The sequence below is a fragment of the Sapajus apella genome, unplaced genomic scaffold, assembly GCF_009761245.1.
Source record: "Sapajus apella isolate SASKATOON/1434 unplaced genomic scaffold, GSC_monkey_1.0 scaffold2, whole genome shotgun sequence".
NCBI lineage: Eukaryota > Metazoa > Chordata > Mammalia > Primates > Cebidae > Sapajus > Sapajus apella.
In genome coordinates, this window is record NW_022436942.1 from 60,326,420 (window position 1) to 60,342,201 (window position 15,782).

Consider the following 15,782-nt stretch of genomic DNA (forward strand, 5'->3'; position numbering starts at 1 on the left):
ACTGCTATGTTTTCATCCCCACTGGAGTGCCTGCTATGTGGAAACATTATTTGGGGGTGTAGCAAAAACTTAGCATTTTCTGTTAAATTTCTTAAATGAGTCAATGCAAGTAAAGAATTAATGCCAGGTGCAATGGCTCACACCTGTAATCCCAGCACTTTGGGAGCCAAGGCACGGGGATCACCTGAGGTCAGGTGTTCGAGACCAGTCTGGCCAACATGGCAAAACCACGACTGGCTAAAAATACAAAAATTAGCCAGTTGTGGTGGCGCATGCCTGTAATCCCCAGCTACTCAGGAGGCTGAGGCAGGAGAATCACTTGAACCCAGGAGGCAGAGGTTGCATTGAGCTGAGGTTGTGCCACTGCACTCCAGCCTGGGCAACAGAATAAGACTCTGTCTCAAAAATAAAACAAGAGCAACAACAAAAAGAGTATACTTGAGTTAGTGGCCCATTCTCCATCAAAATTAGCTCCCTTTTAGTGAAGATCCCCTCTGTCTTAGTCCATTCAAGCTCTAGTGACAGTATATCATAAATTGGGTGCTTAGAAACAGCAGAAACTTATTTCTCATAGTTCTAGAGGCTGGGAAGTTCAAATCAAGATCTGGCAGATTCAGTGTCTAGTGAAAGCCTACTTCCTGATTCACAGGTGGCACCATCTGCTGTAACTCACATGCTGGAAAGGACAAGGGAACTCTTTCAGGTCTCTTTTATGAGGGCACTAATCCCATCCTCATGACTTCATCACCTCCCAAAGGACTCACCACCATCACCTTGGGGGTTAAGATTTCAAAATGCGAATTTTGGGGGGACACAAACATTCAGACCATAGCATCCTCCTTTGGGGTTTCTTCCCAGTGGAAGTTCTTGTTAGGATAAAGTTTTCTGTCGGGTTTTTGTTTGTTTGTTTTAATACCTGGAGAGCAAAAGTGAGGGTCCAGGAACCAGTTCTGGTCTTTTTATGTTTTTCAAAGGAGTGGTCCTACAGGACTTTGCTAAGCTGGCAGAAATATGCATCTTAGGTAAGATTACAATCACTGTACATAGCGTATTTGTTGTATGGAGTAGGGGTAGAGTAATAGCCTGTTAAAGTCAGTTTTTAAAATAAGAAATGTCTATACATGTATTTGCATCTATTATTGTCTTTGATTTCTTTTCCACAAGACTGTGAATTCTTTATGCATGAGGACCTTGAGTTCACACTTGCATTTCTTTTTTTAAAAACTGACTTTAACAGGCTAGCTCTTTTTACCCAGGCTGGAGTGCAATGGCGCTATCTGGGCTCACCGCAACCTCCGCCTCCTGGGTTCAGGCAATTCTCCTGCCTCAACCTCCTGAGTAGCTGGGATTGCAGGCACGCGCCACTATGCCCAGCTAATTTTTTGTATTTTTAGTAGAGAACGGGTTTCACCATGTTGACCAGGATGGTCTCGATCTCTTGACCTCGTGATCCACCCGCCTCGGCCTCCCAAAGTGCTGGGATTACAGGCTTGAGCCACCGCGCCTGGCCCTCACACTTGCATTTCTAATCTGCTGGGATCTGATGTTGTCATGCCAAGGTGACATAGATACACACCTGACAACTCACAAGTAGCAGAAAGTGAAATATGGTTTACCGGGGATGCCTCTACGTGGAGTGGCAGCAGAATGCATAGCACTCTCATTATAATCATCAACAGAAAGCTGTGTACTTGGTCAGCCAGAGCTGGATACTGGCTTCCTGGCAGGGGCTCCTGGGAAAGGACCCTGCCCCTTACTGCTCTATGTATTTATGAGAAACGATGGCAGAGGACATCTAGCACACTGCAGATAGTAGGAACTTCTTGGTTGAGGAAGCAGCCTTGTTAGAAGAGAGCTTCTAGAGTTCAGCCCCTGGCATCAGCCTGTTTTTCCCTTGAACTAATACAGACCTGCTTAGCCAGTTTCTTGCTAAACTACCAAGAAGTCTGCTGGGATATATCTGTCTTCTGGCACCAAGTAAGTAACTGGGCACTCAGTAAGTGTTGAATGAATAGAGCTATTATTGTTAGGAGGAAACTCATGATTCTTTCATTTAGATTTACTCTCCTCTCACAAGCTGGCTATAGTAAGATCTCTTAGGAATGCATGGGCTAGGCAGGGTCAGGGGGGATATTTTCTTCCTGCCCACTTCATAGAGAAGGGAGGGGGCAGATTAGCTACCATGAGGTGTTTTGTTTGTTTTGCACCTGGATTCTTAGAATAAAAACCGAGAGAGCTTCTCTGTCCTGCTGAATAGAAGAGGTAGCCACTAGAGAGACTAGGTACAGAGGAACCAGGCAAGGCAGAGCTATATGCCCCAAATCACAGTTTGGGCAATAGCCCAATCATACTCCATTGTGCCAAGGAGAACCTCGAGACCATTCTTGGGAGGGGTCTGAGTAGGTATAATGGTCATGTTGTTTCAGCCCAAACCTCAGGGCAGCCACGTGGCAGCTGTTGAGTGCTCTTTCCGAGGTAAATGTTTGAAACCAGGACTGTCCCAAGGGGGAAAAAAAGCCCAGGATTCATCATTGAGATGGGTTTCTCGTGGTCCCTGAAGGCTCCAGCATCAGCGGAGTTCCAGATCTGCTGCTTCAGGGATCCACATGGAGCAGGATCATGCTTCTGCTGAAACTGAAGGGACAGGGCAGTGGGAAGAGTCTCCATCCCAGGACAGCAGGCTTCCACAGCCACAGCAACTCATGACGGGCCTCAGGGGGGATGAGCAGAGCTGCATCCTTTGGAGCCAGAGACATCAGGGCTCAGGTAGTGTGGAGGATCCTCTCTGTGGAATGGCCAGCCACTAAACTGGGTTGGGCAGTGAAGAACCAAGAAGCTGGATTCCTTCCATGGGCAAGAGGAGGCACTGCAAGAGGAGGCAGAAGATGGGTTTCTGAGCATTAGGCGAGCCTTTTTTTTTTCTCTCCCTCAAATGCAAAAGAATCCCAGGGCAGGATGGATCTGTGACCTTCTGGGGACAGGTGGACCCATGAACTTGAAATACCAAGGATAAGGAAACAGCCTATTCTACTGAAGGTTCACATGGCCCAGTCGTCCCCAACCTTTTTGGCACCCAGGGACCAGTTTCATGGAAGACAATTTTTCCAGGGACCAGTGTGGGGGGCAGGGTGATTTCAGGATGATTCAAGCACGTTACATTTATTGTGCGCTTTATTTGCGTTATTATTACATTATAATATATAATGAAATAATTATAGAACGCACCATAATGTGGAATCAGTGGGAGCCCTCAGCTTGTTTTCCTGCAGTTAGATGGTCCATCCCATCTGGGGCTAAAGGGAGACAGCGACAGATCATCAAGCGTTAGAGTCTCATAAGGAGTGCACAACCTAGATCCCTCCTATGTCCAGTTCGCAATAGGGTCCGTGCTTCTGTGAGAATGTCATGCTGCTACTGGTCTGACAGGAGGCAGAGCTCAGGCAGTGATGTGAATGATGGAGACTGGCTATGAACACAGATGAAGCTTCTCTCACTCGCCTGCCACTCACCTTCTGCTGTGCGGCACAGTTCCTAACAGGCCATGGACCGGTAACCAGTATTGGTCTGTGACCTGGGGTATGGGGACCCCAGATATGGCCCATCTACTACTACTACTATTACTACTGCTACTACTATTACTGGCTAATGAGGCACTTTGCTAAAAGCTGTACAAGCATTTTTCCAATTAATCCTAGAAATAACCTTATGAGGTAAGTACTGCAATTTACGAATCTGAAACTAAGCAAGGCTATGTAAGTTGCTCAAGATAAAATAGCTTGGAGTGGTCTAGTCTGGAACAGAACACAGTTACGTTGGACTCCAGAGTCCACAAACTTCAACATGACTCTGTTTTGTATGTGTCTCAAATGTCTTAGTAAGTAATTGACGCAGCCAAGATAGCTTCCCTCGGTGAGTGCCATGTGGCAGGAATTGTGTTTACTCTCTTCTCCACTGTGGTCCCAGTGCTCAGCACGGTGCATGGCTCCCAATAGGTATTAGATATGTATTTGTGGAATAAAAACAGGGACGTGTGTGTAGCAGAAAACCATCAGTTTTTACTGAGCTGCTTTCCTGAAGAGAGTTATGGATCATATTCCCATCCCAGGTCAAGGGATGGAGAACGTGATCATCAGGCTGTTTGTGCTTTTAACATTTCAGATTCAAAAACAAGCACTGTTTTATGATCAAGATGAATTATCCTGACATTCTATCACATCTTATCAGACCCTGCTTAATTCAAAATGCTGTTGGTACTATTGCTTAATGTAACTGGAGCAAGCAATAAATTCCACTGGTCTGCAGAGACTGTGGTTGGGATCCCAGTACCAAAATGATTTGATTATTGAGTTGGCATATACCCCTAAACATTCCTAAATCAGTGGTTGGCAGCAGCAATATTCTGAAAGAAAGAGTAAGAAAAAACAGCGTGTGCACACACATACACACATGCGCACACACACACAGCAGCTTCGAAGCCTCTTACGCATTAATGGATTCCTCATGGATTACATGGCTGTAATTGTGAAAGAGGACAAATAACCAGAGGGAATCTTATTTCTTTAAACAAAAACATTTTTAAAAAGACGTTTCTTTTGAAAAGTCTTTTTTTTTTTTTTCTGAAGAGAGTAGAAAAAGAAAGCTCCAACATAATGGAACTCTTAAAAATGTGTCAGCAACACAATAGAAAACCAGAATAAATGTAGGCAAGGCAACCACATGAGGCCAGTCACAGAGTGAGTTCATTTGTACTCTTAACAGCAGACAGGGATGCAGAAAACAACCAGCAGGAGAGAGAGTAGTGAGAAGTGCCAGCTCATAGTAAGGGGCCAGTAGGCAGGGGGGTTGGTGAGCCGTATGGGGAGGGACATTCTGGAATTCAAAACAACAGACTATTCATATCATATTCCTAAAATTCGTATAATGAAACCTGTTTATATTATCTTCAAATTAATTGTTCAGTGTTTGAATGTCCGTGTCCCAGCCAATGATCCACCAACAATTTCCTTGGTCGTAACATTTTCTTTCCTTGGTCTTTCGAAAAAAATAACGAATGAGTTTCTCTGAAATGTCTTCTTACATCATGGAGGATGGGAGTTCATCTTGGGACACTGGATATGATGGTGGGGGGGCCCTTGGCTGGGACCAGGAGGTTTGTGATTGTGAGGCAACTTTTGATCCCATTAGCTGATGGTTGACTGACATTTTGGAACAAGATTTTGCAAGAGACTGGGGAAAGGAAAAGAAGGAGCATGGGAGGGAGGCACTTAAAAGATTGAGAAGGCAGGAATAAGCTGAGTGCTCCCAGATTTGAGGAGGTTTTCATTATTGGACACAGGTCTCTGGTGAGCTTGCAGCCAGGATGTTGGAGGCCTGGTATGCGGGACCTAGTTTAGGTTTTCTTGTCAGCTTTGTACTGACCTTACCAAGCAAACTGGCTCTATGAGAAAAGGTACATTACTTCTTATTTATAAACTAAGTAGCAATGTATACAGGCATGAGGGGGACAGCCTTTCCTGGAGGGTTTAAGGTAATATTTTAGGGAAAATAAAAGGAAACACCACTTTAGATGCCTGGAAATTGCTTCCCAGAGAAGTGGCATAAGCTAAAAGTAACTAGTTCATGAAAGATTTATCTAGATTCTTTGTTACTAGATTTGTAAATTCTTTTCTTCTTGGAAGTGAAATGCTTTGGAGAATGTTTTTAAGTTTTCCTTAGTATTCATGTCAGAAGCAGAATATTGGTTGGGTTGCATAGGATCTGACTGATTATGTAATTTCTTGCTGAAAAGAGTTATCACACTTTGGAAGATTTCAGGAAGCCCCTCTATCCAAAGTGTGTGGAAAAGTAGAAAAAAGGAATGAGCTTTGCAGTGAGACAGCCAGGAGTTTGAAGCCTACTTGCACTACCTGCTGGCTGTAAGACCTTGGGTAAACCACTTAACCTCTCTGAATCTCAGCTCAATGCTGAGGACAAAAACATGTGCCTAACAAGGTTTTTGTGAAAAACAAGAGAGATCATGTACGTGAAAATGTAGCATAGGGCCTGTGGCACATAGCAGCAGTATTAGAAGTATTAGGTTGATGCAAAGGTAACTGTGGTTTTTGCCTTTTAAAAGTAATGGTAGGCCAGGTGCATTGGCTTATGCCTGTAATCCCAACACTTTGGGAGGCCCAGGCAGGTGGATCACATGATACAAGCTTGTAATCATTTAACTAGAAATAACATAGGTCTGCACCTGGCCATCTTGGCCCACAGTCAGGAGTTCAAGATCAGTCTGGCCAACATGATAAAACCCTGTCTCTACTAAAAATACAAAAATTTGCCAGACTCAGTGGCATGTGCCTATAATCACAGCTACTCAGGAGGCTGAGGCAGGAGAATCACTTGAACCCAGAAGGTAGAGGTTGTGGTGAGCCGAGATTATGCCACTGCACTCCGGCCTGGGTGATGGAGTTAGACTCTGTCTCAAATAAAATAAAATGAAATAAAATAATATAAAATAAAATAAAATAAAATAAAAATAAAAGTAATGGCAAAAACTACAATTACTTTTGCACCAACCTACTAGCTGTCCAATAAATGTTTGCTCCACCCATTTTCTTTCTCATGTAAATAAGTAACATACTAGCCCTAAGCACTTACCATACAAATAACTTCATTTATCCTTACAACAATTCTATGAGAGAGGTACCATTATTGACCCAATTTTACAGAGGAAGAAACCAAATATTAGTGAGTTTAAATACTGTTTAAGATGGAAGTTATCTATGCTGTAAATAAACAACCCCCAGAACTTAGTGGCTTGAAACAACCACCATTTTATGATGTCCAGGATTCTGTGAGTTGACTAGGCTCGGCTGGGTGGTTCTTCTACCCTACATGCTGATGTCTGGGGCTGCATTTATTTAAAGGCTCAACTGGTTTGGAACATGTAAGATGACTCCCATGTACGGCTGGCGGTCGATGCTGATTGTCAGCTGGGAGCACAGCTGGGACTGTCCACAAGGGCACATACCCATGCTTGTTTCTCCATGTACCTTTCATAGCATGGCAGCTGTGTTCCAAAAGGAGGCATTCCAAGAGGAAAGACATGTAAACTTCTAGTACTTTTAAGAATTTAGCTCAGAAATCTCAGAATGTCTCTTCTGCCACTATCTAGTGATCAAAGCAGTTACAGGCTCACCAAGATTTGAGGGAAGGAGAAACAAATTTTACCTTCCAGTGGAGAAGTGGTGTGAATGTATGGGAGGGAAGAAGTTGATGACAGCCATGATTGGAGACTATCTACCACAAAAGCTTTGCTAAAATCACAGAACTAGTCAAGTGTCAGAGTTAAGATTCCAACCACACAAATCAAAATACATATTCTCAGACACTAGACCATACACATACACATGACAATATGCAATTACATGCTCATATCTGTGAAAAACACAAGTAAAATACAACTTCAGAGGAAAGATCAACAAAATTAAGAACTCTAAAGGCCAGAAACAAAAAAAATATATACTTTTTTTGTGTGCTTTATCCCCATACCATGCAGAATAAATGTTACTTCTTGAACACATACTTATACTCATTTGCCCTTTTGGGTAACCCATGCTTGTGTGGCAGATGTCAAGAGAGCCCTGTAGTTGTTAAGGGAAGCTTCCAGGGAGAAGCAGAATTTAGCCTGGCTCTGAAGTCTAATTAGGATTTGAACAAAAGAACGAGATGAAGAAAGGGGAGGAAGAGAAAATATTAATAAGAATGAGCAGCAAGTAGCAGATAAGGGATGGAGGAATGGTAGGACTGATTAATAACTCAACGGATGATTAAAACTAAATTGGTTCCCCGTCTTTTTTTTTTTTTTTTTTGAGATAGGATCTCACTCTGTCACTCAGGCTGGAGTACAGTGGCGTGATCTCAGCTCACTTCAACCTCTGCCTCCTTGGCTCCAGTGATCCTCTTCTCTCCTACTTCAGCCTTCCGAGTAGCTGGGACCAGAGGTACATGCTACCACACCCACCTATTTTCATATTTTTTGTAGAGATAGTATTTCACCATATTTCCCCAGTTGGTCTCAAACTCCTGAGCTAAAGTGATCCACCCACCTTGGCCTCCCAAAGTGCTGGGATTACAAGCATCAGCCACGGCACCTGGCTGGTTCCTCATCTTTTTAAGTAACCCAGTGTAGCACTGGGAACCTGATTAAAAAGAATGAAGATCCTCATGACACCAGCCCAACTGTGCAAACTCTGTTTCAAGATTGCTGAAGGTGGATGCTGGAGAGCCTTTTCAGGGGCTACATGGGGAGGATGCTGCTTGAGGATCACCCTGATGGCAGGTCTACGCAGGGCCAGGTTCATACCACTGTCTTTCTAGTTTAATTTGGAAATGGATTGATGAGTATATGACAAACTTAGTCATTATAACTCTTATTATAGAATGCTCTAGAGAGTTCATTAACCTGAATCTCTCTTATATTTCCCCTCTACCAGTACTGCCTGATAAAGGGAAGGGCTTGGGGATTTTTTTGAGCCATTCTGAGCAAACACCATCTTTAGAATATTTTCCCATGAAGGTGGCTTCTATCATTCTCATTTGCAAAACCTTTGCTCTTTCTTCACATTTGAAAGAAACCCAGCCTGACTGTTGTAATTTTTTCATGTAAACTACAAATATTTAGAATCCCTGTCAAAAGAGTAAAAAAAAAGCAGATGGTTTCTTTTATGTTGGCCCCAATAATACCACATTAGAAAATAGAGAGTATTTTCAAGAGTTGTTAAAAGATATTTCAAGGAAATAAACATTTGTTGAATGCAAACAAGAACAAATATGGCATTTTAAAATATTAATTTAGAGCTAAGAAGTCTGAGGCTCAGAGATGATAAGTGGTGTGTATAAGGTCACAGAGTGAATTTGCAGCCATGTCAGAATCTGACCCCAGTTCTCTCAAGTCCCAATCTGATGTACTTTCTGTACTTTAGAAAGAACTACTCCAGATTTATTGCAAAGATGGCCATATTCCTTTGGGCCTCCCCATATCCACATCCTTCGCAATATGACTTTGCAGTTCCTTCATCTCAAGGTAGACTATTTCCCCACTTCTTGAATCTGGGCTGGTCTCGTGATTTGCTTTGGCCAATGAAATGTGGTGGAAATGATGGTACACCACTTCTGAGCATAGGCCTCAAGAGACCTGTGAACTTCTGCTTGCCCTACTGTAAACTTACTACCACTATATGGACAAGTCTAGGTTCTTAGTTTGTTTCTTCTGCTATGGAAAATACCTGAGACTGGGTAATTTATAAATAATAGAAATTTATTCTTCACAGTTCTGGAGGTTGGGAAGTCCAAGTCCAAGGTGTAAGCTGGTTTGGTGTCTGGTGATGGGCCAGTCTCTGCTTCCAGGATGGTGCCTTGAACACTGCTTCCTCTAAATGGGATGAATTCTGTGTCCTCACATGGTGAAACAGATGGAGGCAGAAAAGGGGCAAATAGCTCCCTTGCACTTCTTTTATAAGATAATTAATCCCATTCATGAGGGCTTTGCCTTTATGACTTAATCACCTCCTAAAGATTCCACCTCTTAATACTAACACATTGGTGATTAAGTTTCAACATATGGACTTTTGGAGGACACATTCATGACATAGCACTAGGCTATACTTAGAAGATAAAAATTCATGGAGAAGATCCCAGTGGTTCCAGTCAAAGCCATCCTAAACTAGCCAACAACCAGTCAACCACCACAGATGAGAGAGCTTACCCCACATTGCCAGAGCTTACAGATGATCATGAGTGAGGCTTGAGTGAGCACAGCTGAGACTAGAAAAGGCCAGCTGACTCTTGAGCAGTCACAAATACTCATGGTTTTTAGCAGAACTGAGCAAACCTTTACTTTTAAAGGACCCTATAGTACATAATATACGTGCATGCAGCATAGGCTCTGTTGTAACTCTCCCCTGCCGCTGTAGTGCCAAAAAATAGCCATAGGTGATACGTAAATGAGCAGACAGGTGGTGTCCAAAGAAAATGTATTAAAAAAAAACTGGCATCTGGACCACAGGCTATAGTTTTCCAACCCCTGATTTTAAGGCATTGAGTTTTGGGTGATTTGTTATACAACAGGAACTAACTGATACACCACTTGATTCTGAGTTGATATCCCAAATAAAGAAAAACATCAGAGTTAATACCAAGTAATGTATTTGCAAAGATAAAAGGAAGTAGCAAGAGGAAGATATATCCATTTGCTTGAAGTTTACACCTTAGCTGCCTTTACAACATTCTGTTTGCAGACTGGGTATATTGTCGTAGAACTGCTATTTCAATCTTTACAGATAATATTTCATGAGGCTAGCCGCACTTCTAGCAGAAAACAAGTTATTCTGGTTGCAAACTCAGTTTACAAGCTTCTGAATTCAGATTTCAATTCCATTGAAACAGATTTCAAAGATTGCTGGAAAGCTTTTAAAGCCAAATTCATCAGCCTCTGCTTAGTTCTCCTCATTCTCACGATCTCCATCACAGTTAGTGCTTCTGACCTCAGCCTCCTTGAAACTCCCTTCTCTTTTGGCTTGTGTACTGCTTCTAGTTCATTTCTTTCGTCTCTGGTCTACCAGCAGGAGCTCAGTATTCAGAGCTGCTCTCCTCCTTGCATATTTCAGTCCTGAGCCACTTTTTCTAGTGGGTCTTGGTCAGACATATATATCAGAAGCCTCTATGCAATTTATTTAAAACTTGGAAGCATAATAGCTATTATTGGCAAAATCTCTTCAGGTGATTTTGAAGAACACTTCTGTAGCAGAGAGTAGTTTTCAAATATGACTCCAAAATATCTTCTATCCCACATGCCCTTCTGCAATGTGACTGTGCCACTCCCATATCAAGAGAGAGATAAAATCCAGTCCGGCCAGGCTGCCCTTGCTCTGCACCACATGCTCACTGTGGTGGGCCATGTGCCAGGGCAGTGGCTGCAGCAGCTGGCAGCACTAGTCCTGGTCCCGGTGCTAGCCTGGGGGGCTGATCCACTATGGCAGGAGGAGGATCGGCCCACGTCTTTGGCAGTGAAGGGAGTGGGGCTTGATGTCACCTCTAGAAAGGAGTTTTATGGACAAAGAGCCACCTACAATGCCTTGACCAGGAAAGACTCCACTAGAGGGATAGCCAAGATGTCCTTGGATCATGTAGACCTCACCTGTGACACAACACAGGTCTCATAGCCAAGAAGTTGGATTTTGTGGATGATGTCTTCACCAGTGTGTACAAAGCCAAATACCCCATTGTTAGCTACAGGGCTCTGACAATTCTCAGTGAGTTTGGTAGCCCTAACCTGGACTTCAAGCCTGAAGACAGCCCTGTTTTGACAACAAGGAAGGGTTCTGAGTTCCATCTGCAGGAGCAGGTTCTTGGGAGTATGAGGCAGGAAGACACTCCAGCACTAAATGTCCTGCAAAACAGGCTGCCTAAAGCTTCTGAGTTACCTAGGTTTGAATAAAACAGATGCTTAATCTGGAAAAAAAAAAAAGAGAGATAAAGTCAATTTCTCAACCTCTTGAATATGGTTGAGCCCTGTGACATCTTTGGCCAATAGAATGTGATAGAAATGACTGTGCTAGTTCTAGACATAGCCCTTCATTGGTCTGGTAGCTTTCACCTCCTACCTCTTGTAAGGAGTGTGATTATCTTGAGACAACCATGGTATGAGAAAGCCAGGCCATATGAAGCAGCTGCTAAGGATGAGATCCCATGTGTCAGTGGAAAATCCATCTGGGAAGTGGATCCTTCAGGCCCAGCCACTATCATGTGGAACAAAACTACCTAGCTACACCCTTTTCAAATGCCTGACCCACAAAATCATCAACAAGATAAATGGCTGTGCTATGTCATTAAGCTCTGGGGTAGTTTATTACTCAATAATAGGTAAACTAGAGCAACCCTGAAGAACCTGGCCAGGTACAGTGGCTCAGGTCTGTAATCCCACCACTTTGGGAGGCTGAGGAAGGTGGATCACCTGAGGTCAGGAGTTCGAGACCAGCCTGGCCAACATGGTGAAACATTGTCTCTATTAAAAATACAAAATTAGCTAGGTGTGGTGTCCTGTGCCTGTAATCCCAGCTACTCTGGAGGCTGAGGCAAAAGAATCACTTGAACCTGGGAGGTGGAGGTTGCAGTGAGCCTAGATTGCACCACTGCACTCCAGCCTGGGTGACAGAGCAAGACTCCATCTCAAAATATATATATATATATATATATAGATTTTGAGATGCACGTGCACACACTCTTCCAGACTGCGTACCACTGAAGAGCCTGTATTTTCTACCTGGCCCTACCCTGTTAAGAGCCAGTAACATCCTATACTGCTGCCCACCTGGCCTATATGGATTAAGCCACCCTCCATGAGCTGACACTTCCGAAATCTTAATCTTTCCTTTTATGAGTTCTACACCAGGTATTTTTATAGACGTCCTGCTGGTACCTCAAATGCAATACATCTGTTGCTAAACTGAACACATCAGCTCCCTTTTTAAAAAAAGCCCTGTCCCCTTTTGCAATTAATTGTCCCATTGTCTACCAAGTTACCCTTGGAATAATTTTTCATTCCCCTCTTTCACCTGGAGCAACCAATTAAGTCACAAAGTTCTATTTGTCTTTTTCTTTCTATCCTTTTTGTCATCTTAATTATGACCTTATCATGTCTCAGCTACATTATGGCAGCGGTCTCTCTGCCTTTTATTCTTTAGTGCATCTTCCACACAATGGCCAGAATGAGCTTTCTTACATTATTTCCCTCCTTCAAAAGTAGCAATAGTTCCTGAATGGTTACCAAGAACATCTCGCACTTAGTGTGGCAGGCAATGTCCTCCATTATTGAGTGGTAAAGTAACTTCTCTACCTATCATCCATTACCTCCTTATCACAACATAACTCTCAGCTACCTGGTCTACTAGCTGCCTTTCCCTGACTCTGGGCTTCTATATAGACTCTTTCCTCAGTCTGAAATGCCTCTGCATTCTTTCTTCACGTGTAGATTTTTTTTGATTATCTCAAAGCCCAGTTCAATTTTAATGTTTTTCTGGATGTGTTTTCTGATTGCTCTTTTCCTTAGGGCTGCCACACATACCTGTGCAGGTGTGTACCACACAACTCTAAAGCCATTCATAATTACAATGTAAGTTGCACCTCGTAGAGTTGTACAACGTACAACTTATAACAAGCTCCAGTCACAAGTAATTATTTTGTTCTCTGTACACCTTCAATATAGTTCTTTATTTTGTTCCCAAAAAATACATTTATAACACTCACTATATGCCAGGCAGTGACAAAAGATCACAGACACAAATATGAATATTATCAGGTATTGTCCTCGAGAGGCTTAAAGTTAGAGCAATACACATATAATCTGTATGTTACATATATACATACACATGTATGCTACATATATACATACATACATATAATGTATATTATAAAAATCTTTCACCTTTATTTTGTCCTTACCTTTGTCTTCTCTATATCAGTGTTGGTTCAGAGCTCTATTTTAGAGCAAAAAAATTTTTTTTTTTTTTTGAGGCTGAGTCTCACTCTGTTGCCCAGGCTAGAGGGCAGTGGTGTGATCTTGGCTCACTGCAACCTCCTCCTCCTGGGTTCAGGTGATTCTCGTGTGTGTGTGTGTGTGTTTGTGTGTGTGTGTGTATGATAAGCATGCTACATACATGAAGGATAAATTATAAAAATTGTTCATATGTTCAGGAACAAAGGACATATTTTCTAAAATTGTAGAGATCCAGAGTCAGAAGAGGAACTCTCAACCCAAATGAATCATTTCACAATTGAAGTGACAGACTCAAAGAGATGAAATGACTTGTCAAAGGCAAACAACTAGGAAATAGTTGAGCCAGGACTTAAATCTTAATCTGGATTTCCAGTCCAATGCTTTTACCAACTTCTTACTAGTCAAGAAAGGAGCTATTTCATGATGTGATTGAATAGGGCTTCTTGGAGGTCTTAGTTCCATTTTACAGGTGATAAAAATGAGGCCCAGAGAATGATAATGATGGCTTCCATCTATCAACCACCTACCTCGTGCCAGGCATAGTTCAAAGCACTCTCTTCTATAATCTTCACCATAGCCCTATGAGATTGGAAATGAGGAACAGGAAGCTAAGTGACTGGTTCAAGATCCCATATGTAGTAAGCAGCAGAGCAAGAATTGACACCAAGGCTGCCCGGCATCAATGCACATGATCTTCATTACTGCATTATACTAGCAGATTGGATTCCTGCTCTTATTCTTTTTGTTAAAATATGATGCACATTGGCTGAGCACGGTGGCTCATGCCTGTGATCCCAACACTTTGCGGGAGCCAAGGCAGGTGGATCACTTGAGGTCAGGAGTTCGAGACCAGCCTGGCCAACATGATGAAACCTCATCTCTATTAAAAATACAAAAATTATCTGGGTGTGGTGGCACGATCTCAGCTCACTGCAACTTCCATCTCTTGGGTTCAACCGATGCTCCTGCCTCAGCCTCCTGAGTAGAGACGGGTTTCACCATGTTTGGCCAGGCTGGTCTCAAACTCCTGACCTCAGGTAAATGTAAATTGGTACAGCTTCTATGGAGAACAGTATAACATTTTAAAAAACAAAAATAATACTACCATATGACCCAAAATTCCCACTGCTGTGTATATATCCAAAAGAAAGAAAATCAGTATCTCAAAGAGATTTCTGTACTCTTAGCACTACTCACAAGAGCCAAGTTATAAAATCAACCAAAGTGTACGTCAATGGATTAATGGATAAAGAAAATGTGATCCTTATACACTATGGAATATTACTCAGCCATAATAAAGTAAGTGTAAGTTTTATACTCTGTAGGTTTATTGCCGAGTTAAAAACGAGGAAACTGAGGCCAGCACAAGAAAATTAGATGCCAATTTATTCAGCTCCCAGGTGAGGTTCTGTGGTCCCCGGGAGAGTGGCCAGGGAAGTCGTGACTGACTCCTCTCAGGAGTGGGGTTTTATAGGGAGTGAAGGCATTCGATTGGATTTGGAGAAACAGGATGTGGATGGGGGCGAGCTGCTATTGGTAGGTAGGTGGGATTTCCGGTGAGCAGGCTAAGTGCTGAGTGCAGAGGGGATTTCCAAGGGAGGGGTTGGGGATTTCCAAGGGCTGGCTAGGTGCCAAGTGCAGAGGGGATTTCCAAGGCGGAGCTAGATGATGGGCATATTCTGATAATGTAATTTTCAAGCGGGGAGGGAGATGGGCGTGTCCAAACTCCCGGCGAGGCAAACAGCCTTACAGTAAGATTCTGTCATTTGCAACAACATGGATGGAACTAGAGGAAATTATGTTAAGTGAAATAAGCCAGGCACAGAAAAACAAATATTGCATGTGGGAGCTAAAAATAAAAAAAGCAACTTATGGAGGTAGAGAGTAGAAGGATGGTTATCAGAGGCTGGGAAGGGTAGCAGGGAGGGGTGAATAAAGTGGAACTTCTTAATAAATACAGAAATATACTTAGATAAAATGAATAAGAGCACAAATGAATTCAGTAGCACAATAGGGTGACTATAGTTAACAATAATTTATTGTATATTTTAAAATAAAGAGCGGAATTGAAATGTTCCTAACACAAACGTTCCTAACATAAATGATAAATAGTTGAGGTGATGGATGCCCCAATTACCTGATTTGATCGTTACACATTGCATGCTGGTATCAAAACATCTCACGTACCCATAAATACATACATCAATTATGTACTCATGAAAATAAATAAATTAGCTTAAAA

The 15,782-nt window shown here is 42.5% G+C and overlaps 1 long non-coding RNA gene across 1 annotated transcript; it reads right to left on the bottom strand.

Annotated features, from left to right (window-relative positions):
• Positions 1 to 2,400: 2,400 nt before the first annotated feature.
• On the bottom strand, positions 2,401 to 14,285 carry LOC116565616. The gene is made up of 3 exons (XR_004275540.1): positions 14,068 to 14,285; positions 3,226 to 3,293; positions 2,401 to 2,866 (listed from the first exon to the last, which is right to left on the bottom strand). It is a non-coding gene; the product is annotated as an uncharacterized LOC116565616 (long non-coding RNA).
• Positions 14,286 to 15,782: the final 1,497 nt, after the last annotated feature.